Source organism: Urocitellus parryii, chromosome 8 (assembly GCF_045843805.1).
Source record: "Urocitellus parryii isolate mUroPar1 chromosome 8, mUroPar1.hap1, whole genome shotgun sequence".
In the NCBI taxonomy this organism is placed as follows: Eukaryota; Metazoa; Chordata; class Mammalia; order Rodentia; family Sciuridae; genus Urocitellus; species Urocitellus parryii.
Genome location: NC_135538.1, coordinates 106,062,778 through 106,075,878, shown reverse-complemented (window position 1 = coordinate 106,075,878; position 13,101 = coordinate 106,062,778). Strand labels below are relative to the sequence as shown.

Sequence of the window (13,101 nt, the reverse complement as noted above, 5' to 3'; positions counted from 1 at the left end):
GACACACCACTATTTAGCAATACAAGTCGGGACTAAAACTAAGGTCCCGCTGACTTGTAGTCCAGAGTTCTTTCTACCATCCAACAAGAAACATAAAATTAAAAAAAAAAAAAAAAAAAAAAGTTTATCACAACTCACAAGACTGCCACAATTTGTCATAGGAAATTTTGTTGTGAAATATCTACCTAAATAGAACCACAATGCAGCAGTCAAGAGGAGGGTTATGGGGTTCAAACACAGGCTCTATCCATTACCATCTGACTTTGAGCAAGTCATGTCACCTCTCTGCCTCAATTCCCTCATGTCTAAAAAAGTTGTTTAAGGACTAGGGTTGTGGCTCAGCAGTAGAGCACTTGCCTTGCATATACGGGGCCCTAGGTTCAATCCTCAGCACCACATAAAAATAAATAAATAAAATAAACATTTTGTGTCCAACTGCAACTAAAAAAATATATATTTTTTAAAAAAGAAGATATATGAATAAAGTTAAAATATATAGGATTCAGTCAGAAACAGCTACACCATTTAAAATAGCAAAGTACAAGTCAAGATAGTTTAAATAATTTACATTTGTTAATACTTTAGTTTATTATGCAAATATTAAAGAACTTATTTCTATATACTGTCCTCTGAATTCAATGAATACAGCACTTTTTCAGTAATGATCACATACCATATGCCAAATAACATGATTTTTTAATGTTCATTATCTTTATTTAACCTTAAACATTCAATAACTATCAGCCAAATATTATCATGGCCAGTACTAGAGTGCAAAAACACCTGACAAGGGCTGGGGTTGTGGCTCAGCGGTAAAGTGCTCACCTAGCACGGGCGAGGCCCTGGGTTCGATCCTCAGCACCACATAAAAATAAATAAAATAAAGGTATTGTGTACAACTAAAAAATATATATATACTTAAAAAACACACACCTGACAAACCCGTTCTAGAAAGAAAGAGCATCATTGGTATCATTAGATAAAATTTACATGCCTGGATAAATAAATACAGGGAAAGTATTTTCAGCAAATTCCATGAAACACATCAAGTGCCCAAGAAAAAGGTTGGTTCTGTCTTAGCAATATTAGTAGAGTTGCTAATACTGTGTACAGAGTTGTAACCAGCTCAATAAAGCACCACTGCAATGACTCAACAGTATTGTCTGGGGGGAAAAAAGTTTGCAGTAATAGTGCCATTTTATATACTACTTATGCTCTTACACAAAATATACAATTTTTACAGATTTAGAGTCAGTCTTTATGGCCAGGGGTACTAGGTTGACAAGATGAAATAAAATAAACATAAAAATGTCAATAAAATAAGACTACAATTTATAAATGTATGTGTGTGTTGTGTGTGTGTGTGTGTGTGTGTGTGTGTGTGTGTGTTCGCGTGCGCGCACGTACCAGGAATTGAACCCAGGGGCACTTAACCACTGCACCACATCCCCAGTCCTTTTTAAATTTTATTTAGAGACAGGATCTCACTAAGTTGCTTAGGGCCTTCCTAAATTTCTGAGGCTGGCTTTGAACTTGCGATCCTCCTGCCTCAGCCTCTCAAGACACTGGGATTACACGTGTCACCACGCTCAGCTAAATATAAATCTTATTGGATGCTCACCAACAATCTTTTGGCGAGAATGGAAAGAAGTACTAATTTCATTTTACTGAAGAGGCAACTGAGGCTCAGAAAAGTGAAATACCTTAACTAAAGTGGCAAAGAGAATATGGTAGAAAGGACAAAAGCTAGTTTTTTTTTTTAATTCATTTTAAGTGTTCTTTTCATCAATCCACAGTGCATCTCAGAATATTAGTGTCTCTTCAAGATCAAACGTAAGGCTATAATTGCTAATATTTATAAAGTTGCATCTCATTTATCTCTTATAAGTCAGGAAGTGGGTGCTATTACTATCTTCATTTTATAAATAAAAAAACTGAGGCTTTTTAGAAAAATTAAATAACTTGCCCCAAATCACATCATTATTAAGTAACTGAACAAAGACTCAAACTAGGCGTGCCTGACTCAGTAAAATACTTTATCCACTACAGTACAAATTCAATTAATACAATAATGCATTTGTCTGAATTATTTCTCATTATTTATGTAAACAACTCTAAGCAAATTCTTTAACATTCTAACACACAGCAAGCAGATTTCGGATTTCACTATTCAACGTCACCATAAAACAAAACAGATGTTATTTCAATACAAATTCTCAATCTTCTGATTTGACTGAGAGAGACTTTCTTTGTAGTCCCCTACAACAACAGATCCCCCCACTCCAAGAATCAAAAATCAACCTACTTAAGATTTCTATCCAAAACAAAATCTTAAAATTACCAGTGCCTGAAATGGACAAGTAACTTGCTGGCCTTATTCCAAGTGTCTCATCTATTACTTAAAAACAAAAGCAGTAACTGTTACTGTTTTAGAAGTAGTAATATTTCTGAAATGGCAGTATGGTTAATTTCTCTAAAATTATATATTATGGATTTCAACATGCCTGAAAATATGGTGACCATATTATTATTTAGTTCCAAATGAGACATTTTTTTACTATTTTTTTTAGTTGTAGATAGACACAATACCTTTATTTTGTTTATTTTTATGAGGTGCCGGGGATGAACCCAGTGCCTCATGCATGCTAGGCAGGAGCTCTACTACTGAACCAACACCCCGACCCCAAATGAGACATTTTTGATAGTGGAAAAGGTTCTATTAATAACTATACTAGAACAAACATGGCTTCCCAGAAGCATTAAAGTATAGGGCCACCCTACATAAGAACCCATTTTGATTAGTATGTTATGAACTATTCTCTGCATATGACTTAATTCATGAGTTTTAAGTTATTGTTCCAGATCTACCAACTATCTTCAACCTTGAGAAAAAAGGCGTCATTGTACAGGCATCAGGCCAGAGTTAAGGTTGCTATCTGTAGTTTTTGTTTTGTTTTTTGGGGTTCTTTAAGTTTTATTTTCAGAGGTTGGGGGTAGCTCAGTGGTAGGTAGAAAGCATGCTTAGCATTTGGGAGTTCCAGGTTCTATTCCAGCGCAACCAAAAAAAAAAATTAAATGTTTTATTTTTATATTTTATGTGCTGAAAAACACATATTTCAAAGAATCTTTGAAAGATCTATCGACAAATTTCACGTATCCAAGTTTTGAACACAAATAATAAAACTTCTTTTCAAATGTCCCAATTTGCAAATGATAATGGAAAATTTTCCATTTTCAAACTACTATAATTTATCAAACTGCTTTATTAAACAAAAGGTTAAAAACACCAAAAAAAAATCTTTCAAATGGAAAAAGCTTTAAAGAAAATAACCAAAATTATAAAAGTTGATGGAAACCCATGATCACAATATAGTATAACAATGATTCTAGTTAGCATTGTTAGGCCTCGCCAACTAAATCCTGCAGTCGTTTTACAAGCTAGGAGTCCAAAGAATCCTTTGCTTTAATTGTCAAAGATAAATATATACTAACAGACCAATGATTTGAACTATAGTATTTGAGTTAAAAGCATTATTTGAATATATGTATGATGATACTTAAGAAAATAAATGTTACAAGACCTGGTTTTTCTGATTTAAAACTCAACCAAAACAAAAATTAGAAGGGCTGTCAAAATTTTAGACCTTCACTATCACAAGCAGTATCCAGTAGTCATATACAGCTGTTTAAATTGGAATTAATTTATTAATAAATAAAATTTAAAATTAAGTTCCTCTAAAATAAATAAATTTTTAAATGTAGAAAAAAATAATTTTAAATCTTAAAAAAAGAAAAAAAAAGTTCCTCAGTGGCACTTTCCACACTTCAAGTGCTCAGTTTCAACTGGTGCCTAGTAGCTATCATAATGAGACCACAAAGATTAAATAACATTGCATTGTATTTCCGTTATGGCAGAAAGTTCTATTGGGCAGTGTGCCTTTAGACTTATAACACTTTGCTTGAATATCCTGAGACAAGAAAAATGCAACTGCACACAAAAAAGTGCATTCTGGTTTTGCAGAATACTATCAAATAATTATTCCTCACAGCAGGTCAAACTCAGCCTATTTGGAACATTCCAGAAATTCCACCAGTTCCTTCTTCAAGAACATCTTTGCAGAGGTCTTCTCCTCCCAGATAAATATATACTCAACTTCTTCAGAATAACGTAAAGTTTCTATCTCCCGAGATATGCTAATTTATTCACGTGTAGAATAATAGCACCGTGTCCAGGATGCTCTTTTAGGTACTATACCACAACTTCAGTCTCATTTGTCAGCCAAGTGTCCTGATATTTAACTGAGAAAATAAGAATCAGTCTTTCTGAACTATTGAAACATGGAGATCAAAACCATCATAGCTGTCATACTGAGTAGTGCCAAACACTGTTCTAGAAACCTCACCATTTTAAACTAAGCTATTACAATCCCCATTTCACAGACCCCGAAACCGAGGCAAAGACAGGCTACATAATTTCCCCGGTGGTCACAGATGTGGGCTCATTTCATCTAGAACGGTGGAGCTTTTCCTTTCTGGGCGCTACACGAGGAGTAAAGCTCTCCGAAGTCTCCCTCCACCGGGCCATGCTGCGACCTCTTCCTCCAGAGCCCCGCTCCCCCAGCACTCCCTAAAACACCCGCGAGGGCGCCTCTTAGCGTAGAGCCCAGCACCGCCACGGCTCGCCGGCCCAGCTAGGCGAGCCCCACGCCCACCGGCCAACGGGGAGGAGTCAGGAGTCAACCCCACAACCGCAGGGAACCCAGGCGCCGCGCTGGGCCGGCGCCGCACACAGCCGCCCGCTTGGCAGCCCCCGGGCGGACACGCCAATTGCTCGCCAGCAGCCGGGGCCAGGGCGGGGCATGCACGCGAGCGCGAAACGCCGGGCTCCGCGCGCGGCGCCCATCGCGTCCCTTGACCTCTTCCCCGCTCCCCACCGCTCCCCACACTCCCTACAACCTCTGCTTTAAGGACACTTGTAGGCACGGCTGCGCGTCCCGCGTGGAGAATGTAGGGGTAGAGATGGCGCGGTTTCTGCTGCTGAGGCCTGGGACACGATTGAAACGGGACGGAGTGGGGGACAGAGAGTGTAGAAAGGGAAAAGGTGACTGGGCTATGGGGGGGCGGGGCAAGATGGCGGGAGCTCCACTCGGCGGGGCGGGGGTGGGCGAGACTGCGTTGGTAACGATATCGGCGCCCCCACTCCTGGCGGCGCGGGCGCATGCGCACTGAGCCAGGTGACGCGCGGCCTCCGTCCTGAGCAAGCTACTTCCGCCAGGCTCCCGGGGGCGGGGCGCTGTGTTGCCAGAGAGCCCGAAGTGTGCAGTGCCAAGTCGCTCTACGGGCCTCTGGTCGCCAGTGGTTTGGAACTGAGATGGGAGCCAAAAGGTGTACGCTATCGGGGCTTGAAGGCCTTAGGAGTGGGCCTGGCGTGGGAGAGCCAGCGTTCCTGAAGGATTCCGTCACCTACATAAGGAGTTTGTTTTCCACTCTAGAACCCAAAGGGGCCAACACAGTGCTCTCTTCAAGAATGGTGGGAATGGTGGGAACATGAGGTTAAGAGAATAATTCTGTAAAATGGGCCCACTGTGCTGATCCCCACATGTTTTCTTTTCTAAGAAGCAATTTAAGCCTTGGTAGCAGGAATCAGGATTTGGAGAAGGGGTCTTCCCATTGCCCCAGCTTCTTGGAAGGCCCCAAAACTCAATAACAGTCTTCTCTCCCGATTTTTGGCTAGAGATGAAAATCTTTAAATAGTACAGTTATAAGACAATGATTTTGGCTGTTTTCACTCTTTGGAACATTTAGATTCTTATTTATATTTGTAATATTTTCAGTTGCTTAGGAAAGAAAACCGATTATCCATGCTCACATCCATTCCTACATGTCACATATTATGAAATATTTAATAGAAATTCAACTGTTAACCTTTACCAGGTCTTTGCAAGCATTACTGCTTCATTTATTTTCTTGCCTATGAATACTACGTTCTGAAATAATCCCTTTCTCCTATTTGCTTATGTTGTTTAAAATAGTGATTTATTTGGTTATTTCCTCTATGAATTGTAGTTGGATTATCTATGCATTTTGCGTTTGGTTCCTTTCAATCGCTCGAGCACTTTGATATTTGCCAAATCCTTAAAACTTGGGAAAAACAAATATTTACAGGTTATGAAAGTTCAGAAAAATATGTAAATCCAGAATCAGTTCCTGCTAGGCAGTGCAGTACAATAGAAAGCAACAGAATTGTCCTAACTTCTTAAAAAGGGAGACTAATTTATATAAAATAGTTGAAAAGATGTTTAATACATTGCCAAGAAAATAGTCAAGAGAAAAATTATACTGAAAGAAATATAACTCCAAGCAGATTATCTTAATTAAAATTATGTTCAGTTAATATTGCTGTATGTAGTAACCGGTGCATGGGAGTTTTACCAGCATCATGGAAATCAGATTTTACTTAGCTTATCAGACTAGAATACATATCTTACTGTCAGGCTACTGATTTTTTACTCCCCTATGATCACATACAACTGGAGTTAATGAAAGTGGAACATGGAGAAAGAAAACTGAGCTAAGGCCTTGGTACAGAGAGCTTAAAAATTCATTCTTAGGACATTTTGAATTATACTGTTGGCAGAGATCATGGCTTTAAGTCTCTTGAATTACCTTAGTGCCTCTACTTCCTGTAATCTGTACAAATTTGGTTTTCAGAGTTTGATTTAGCCACAGTTTTGCTTGTAGTTTGAGACATTGTTGTCCACAGTGGTGCAAAATTACTTTCTATTATACTAGTGTCAAATATCCTAAACTATCAACATTACTAGAATATCTTAATTATAACAAAACTCAAGCAATAAAACTGTTGCTGAAGTTAAGAGTTTGATGAGGAAACACATCAGGAGACCAAGTGGATTAATTCATCACACCACAAAAAATGTCCCTATATCTTGAACAAAGTCACTAAAGGAATATGAAACAGTGTTAGCATAGATATTTACATTCCTCTGGAATGATAACCTTCATATAAGAGTCACCTATACAGAGAGAAAAGTCCACGAATCTAAGTAAAAAGGTCCTTTGGCTTCATAAAAATTATTGGATTAAGTAACAAAAGCTGCTGTCATTCTCTAAAGAACAGCACAAGCTGTGGCTGATTTGCAACCATCTCTGTAATAAAGTGGTTTCTTCACTTGTGGATACAATGGGGATAGTTTGCTTCAAGTGGCCTGCAAATTTTTACTCTCTTGTGAGTCAGGACTCATTTGTTAGGATGCCTATGGAAACTTTATTAATATTTATCAATTATTTTATCCATTGCTACATTTGCCTTAGTTTTGTAATACTGAAGTTGTCATGATGGAAGTAAACTGGTAGAATTGCACATTACTTCGAATTTTAAATAGCATTTGTTACTATATTCATCTAATTTTCTAACATTGAGAACTATTTTTCAATTATAATCTCAAATCTTGTTTTATTTTTAGAGCGACCTTTTCTGACCAAAAAAAAGCATACAGTTGTGTGGTACTTGGGCAAGTCTATAAGCCTCAGTTTTCATATCTGTAGAATGAGGTGATTGAACCAAATGAGCTAAAAAACTTGCAGTCCTGAAATTCTATTCCCCTTTAATATAGGAATGGCCAAAGATGGATTCTAAAGTTGTACAGAATAATGATAGCATTTATACTACCAAAAATTATGTGAATATGCAGAACTCTTGCTTTAGGCTGACCTGGATTTTCAACTGATGTATTCATTTCAAAATAAAAACCAACATGAAAAAAAAATCAAATTTATTGACATATAGAGGTGGTGGGGATCACAAAATTATTCATGTGCAATTAAATTACTTCCTATACCTTCCAATTATATTCTCATATTTCAAAGCAGGAAGAGCAACACAATGTTGAGAAAAGAAATGTTAAGAATTGCAGTGCTACTTGCCTAGCATGCACAAAGCCCTGAGTTCAATCCATAGCACTGGGGGGGAAAGAGAGAACTAAGGTAACTTATGAGACTATAATCATCATTAACCTCTTGTAGTTTTAACACTCCAGTATATTTTAAGATTAGCATTTGGCTTCTAAGAAAGCAGTTTGTGTTTTTAAGAGTAAGAATGGGAAGGGAATCAGAATATCAGGATTTCAAAAAGCCCTTGAACTCTGTAGGCACATGGGAACTTAATTATTCCCATTCCCGTGGAATCCAATATCTAAGATTCTTATGTTAGAAACAAACAACTTTACATTTCAACAAATATTTATTGTGGGTTTACGATGTTCCTGACATATTTTAGAAGCTGCAGATATAGCAGTGAATAAGAGACATGAATCCAGGCCATTATTGAACTCATTCCAATAGAAGGAATTAGACAATAAAATAAATACCTGCGTTAGATAATATGTTATAAGACAGTGAGCCTTATGAGGGGGAAAAATTGTAAAACCAGTGATATGGAGTGAAATAAAGCACAAGTGAAATGGAAGAGTTGTAATTTTAAATTGGGCATGTGGGGTAGGCCTCACTGAGAAAGTGGTATTTAAATAAGGGTTTGGGAAAGTACAAATAACTGAAGAAAGTATTCCAGACAGCAAAGAACAACCTATATCATGTCTCTGAGGTAGGGACAATTCTGTAAAGTTTAAAGAATTGCCAGGAGGACATTTTATCAGACAAAGATTGACCCAGGAAGAAAATTATAAGAGGTGAGAGGAGTACTAGGAAGTCATGGAGTAGAAGATCTTATGTGCCTGGGCCTGGAAAGATTTTGGCAGAGGACTGACATCATGTGATTTAGACTTTAAAATGCTTACTCTGATTGCTGAATTGAAAATAGTGTGCAGAGTGACAGAGGTCTTATTGCAGTATCCCAGGCCGAGAAAAAAAAAATTGATGGTATCTTGTCCTAGAGTTGTAAAGTCTTTGAGACAAAGCTGGGTTCTGGATATATTTTGAAAATGATTTGATGACATAATGGATTTGGGGTTCTAGAAAAATAGAGAAATCAAAGATGATCAAATGGTCTGAGAAAATGGAAAAATGAATTTGCCTATATTAGCAGAGATGGGTAAGTCTGGATGTGGACTATGTTGGGTTAATATAAGCAATCAAGAATTGAGTTTGTGGGGCTGGGGTTGTAGCTCGGTGGTAGAGCACTTGCGTAGCACCTGTGAGGTCTTAGGTTTGAACCTCAGCACCACATAAAATAAATAAAAGTTTAAAAAGAAAAAAACAATTCAGTTTGGGGAATAAATGTACTAGTTAAATACATTTGTGTAATCTTTAGTGTTTTTGCCATCACAGATAAGAAAATGAAAGAACATTTAGATTTGTAACATTTAATAATTACTTAATTTCTGATCCTTTTTGTATAATAGAAGCTCATTTAGACCTGCCTAGTATATATCAAGGAATATTTTACTTTTCTTTTAAGAAAATGTGAGAAAAGCTAACTATCCTTTTTTTTTTAAATAAAAAAGAATTTTTAAAGGAAATGTTGGGGATCTATCAATACCTAAAAGCAATTTGGAGAACTCAGTTTACTCAGAGATAAATATATGAAAACTTCCAGTTCCTTAGAGTATTTTCAGTAAAGTTTTTAAATGTAAAACTGGATGTGTTTCAGTGAATTATTCAAATAACTGCCTTCCTTTTCTAGTACACGTGGAAACAGGGCCAAAAATTAATTGGTGCCATGTGAAATAAACCACAGTGTGGCTAATACAACCTGCTATTCCTAATTCACACTCTGAATCTGGATGCAATAAATGTATTTTGACTAAGTAGTGCTTAGATCAGTTGTTAGTGTTCAGAGAACTATACCAACAAGTTTAACCAAGTTACTTTATTTTTTCAGATGCAGCTTATGCTATATTTTTCTCACTCCAGAATATATTTAAAACAATCTCATTAATTCAGTCGATACAGTATTAAAATATGGCCTTTGGTGTCACTTATTACCCATAGTAACCTGGACAAGTTATTCAACCTCTTTGAAAATAAGTGTCCTCCACTGTAAAATAAGGATAAGCATACATACCTACATGGTAGAGTTGTTAGGATTTAAATGGAATATTCCTAACAAATTGAAAGTGTTCTGTGATTTGTAGTTGTCATTGTTTTCTAGTTTTTAGTTATTAAAAATTTTTATGTTTATATTTTTAATGCATTTTATCAATATGACAACTTAATATTCTCTCTCTCTCTCTCTCTCTCTCTCTCTCTCTCTGTCTCTCTCTTTGTATTTTTTTTTTTTTTTTTTTTTTGGTACCAGGGATTGAACCAGGAGTGCTGAGCCACATCCCCAATCCCTTTTTTTTTAATATATATTTTATTCAGAGACAGGGTCTCACTGAGTTGTGTAGGGCCTCGATAAATTGCTGAGGGTGGCTTTGAATTTGCAATCTTCCTGCCTCAGTCTCCTGAGCTGCTGGAATTATAGGCATGAACTACCATGCTTGGCAGATCTCCTGACTTTTAAGTTCTAGGTTAATATTGGCTTGATCCATCCCACCTATTTACAAGCCTAATGCCCAACACAAGATTTCTTTATCTGGGGAATTAAAGTTTATTCTCTCAAATGTGGAAAGTATCTCTGTTCCTAGATTTTACATAAAAGCATTTTCACCAAACTCTGTATGGGGCACTAGATTTACTAAAGTTTTGAAGCATCACAGAAACACAAAAGTAAATGTTTCTCTACAATGCCCTTCGATCTTCTTCCTACTGAATGTTTACTGCTCTTTTCTACTCACATATTCCTATTTTCTACTCACATATTCCTATTTATGTCTGATACTGTTATCTTTTTTTTTACATTCTAGCAGTTCCAGTCTTTGATAACTTATTAGCAACCTAATATCTTATTAATGTATTTTTCTATTTTTTTTTATTTTTTAGTTGTACATGGATACAATGTCTTTACTTTGTTTATTTTTATGTGGTGTGCCAGTGCCTCAAGCACTTGGTCACTGAACCACAACCCCAACCCCTTTCTATATTTTTATTTAAAAAAATTTTTGGTACTAGGGATTAAACCAAGGAGCACTCAACCACTGAGCCACATCCCCAGCCCTTTTTATTTTGTATTTTGAGACAGGGTGTCACTAAGTTCCTTAGAACTGGCTAAGTTGCTGAAGCTTTGAACTCATGATCCTCCTGCCTCAGCCTCTGGAGTCACTGAGATTACAGGTTTGCATCATGCACTAGGATTTTACTAATGTATTTTCTTTAACAATTCTGGAATAATTTCCTTCAAAATTATCAGCCGTAGTACAAATTATTTCAGCTCTCTATGTATAGATCATAACAGAGACACAGTTGGGGAGGTTATTTGAGGGCCCTACATGTTGACTAGAGCAGGAAAAGATGTCAAGAAAGGAAGCCCCTCCAAGTCTCAATGATTTCATCTATAAATACAAAATAATGAATTTCAAAGTCTTGTTATGAGGATTACATGAGGCTCACACATAGTAAGCACTTAATGAATGTTGTTTTTCATTATTATTGGTATTACCATTAAGAAGATAACCCAAACTCTTATCTTGGGAAGTATGTCATGGCTTTTCTATAGGGGCACAGCTAATTTTAAGCAGAGGGTGCAGCATTAGCAAAGTCACAGTGTGTTACAGGAAATTAATTGCAAGTTTTGTCCAGGGTGATGGGCTCACAGGGTATAAGAGAACTAAAAATTTAGCATGGACCAGATCAACAAAATATTTTGTGTTTTATTAAGGAATTTGGGATATATCTAATAAAAATGAGGAGCCTTGGATGATTTTTTTAAAATGCAATGACATGGTTAAATTTGCCTGTAAGAAAGTTGCAGTAATGTGCAAGAAAATTTAGAAGGATGAAAGATTCAAATGAGCTACTAATTCAGGAAAGAAATGATATGGACTAGAACTAAGTCAACAGAGTAGGAAAGAATAGAAGATGACAGAAGACTAAGGAAGTTGAATTTTATAGGACATAGTTATTTGTAAAATATAAAGATAGAAGTTATCCAAAGAGGAAACTCAAGGATAATTCCAAGGTTTCCTGACTTACTGAGTAGATGGTAGTACCATTCATCAAAACAAGGAATATTACAAGAGGCAATTTTAGACATGTTGTGTTTAAGGTAACTACAAAACCCAAGGTGGCCATCACCAGTAACCAATTGAAATATTCAAAGTGGTGGGGATAGAAGCTAGAGCACAATCTGCAGTTTGGGAGAGTAGGTAAACATTTAGACTTAGGAACCACCAGCATACAGCATATATTATTCTACACATGTCACTTAGATATGAAACAGCCCTGTTGCTAGATGCAGCCTGAAAACATTCTCATGAGGATCTACATGGGCATAACTGAAGCCAAGGGAGACCACGAAATGCCCCAAAGTGAATGTATAGAATAGTGAAGTGAGTTCAAAGACTGGGTCTGAAACACATTCAACAAGTGGGGCAGGCTGAGTCTATAAAGGACATTGAGAAGGTAGTAGTGTCTCCAAAGACCAGGAAAGCAGAGTTTCAAAGACATAATAAAATATTAATATATTAATAACACTAACATGAGAATTAGTATGAATTTGTTTGGGCCAGTTCAAGCTGACCTTTGGTAAAACTACTTGAGTAGAAGTATAGGAATAAAATCTGGGCTATAATAACTTCAAAGGAGGAGAGTAGATAAGGAAGTGGAACAATCAATTGCCTTATTATTTCCAAGAACTGATCTGTGAAAAAGAAAATATTCAGGACCAAGGAAAAGATTTTCAGGATCAAGATTTGAGCTTGTTTGGAGGCTTTGGGGAAGATGGTAGAGAGGGAAGTTTGAACTCTCAATATAGAAGAGAGCAAATGACAGAATCACTAGGAAGCCAGGATGGAATTAAACCTGGAAGACAAAGGAACCTTTTGGCTAAGAATCCAAGATTTAGGATGAGCCCTAAAATGGAAAAGAGAGACTGGAAGAAAAAGAATTGATGAAGCAATTCATAGTTGATGACACCAATTTTTCCTAATAGAGGAGAGAAATTGTATTTTACTGAAAAAGTAAGGATGACAGGGTCAACCCCAAATGAGGTGATAAAAGTTGGTTGAACCACTCAGGGGGAATGGG

General features: G+C 36.8%; 2 protein-coding genes across 3 annotated transcripts in view; one reads left to right on the top strand and one right to left on the bottom strand.

Moving 5' to 3' along the window:
* Supt3h (SPT3 homolog, SAGA and STAGA complex component) overlaps positions 1-5,107 on the bottom strand; it is a 458,422-nt gene extending 453,315 nt beyond the window's left edge. The window contains exon 1 of the mRNA XM_026394451.2: positions 4,957-5,107. The gene's annotated coding sequence lies outside the window, so the exon portion shown is untranslated. The remainder of the gene's footprint in view (positions 1-4,956) is intronic.
* The window catches only part of Runx2 (RUNX family transcription factor 2), a 212,050-nt gene that overhangs the window by 42,368 nt on the left and 156,581 nt on the right, over positions 1-13,101 (top strand). The window lies entirely within an intron of this gene.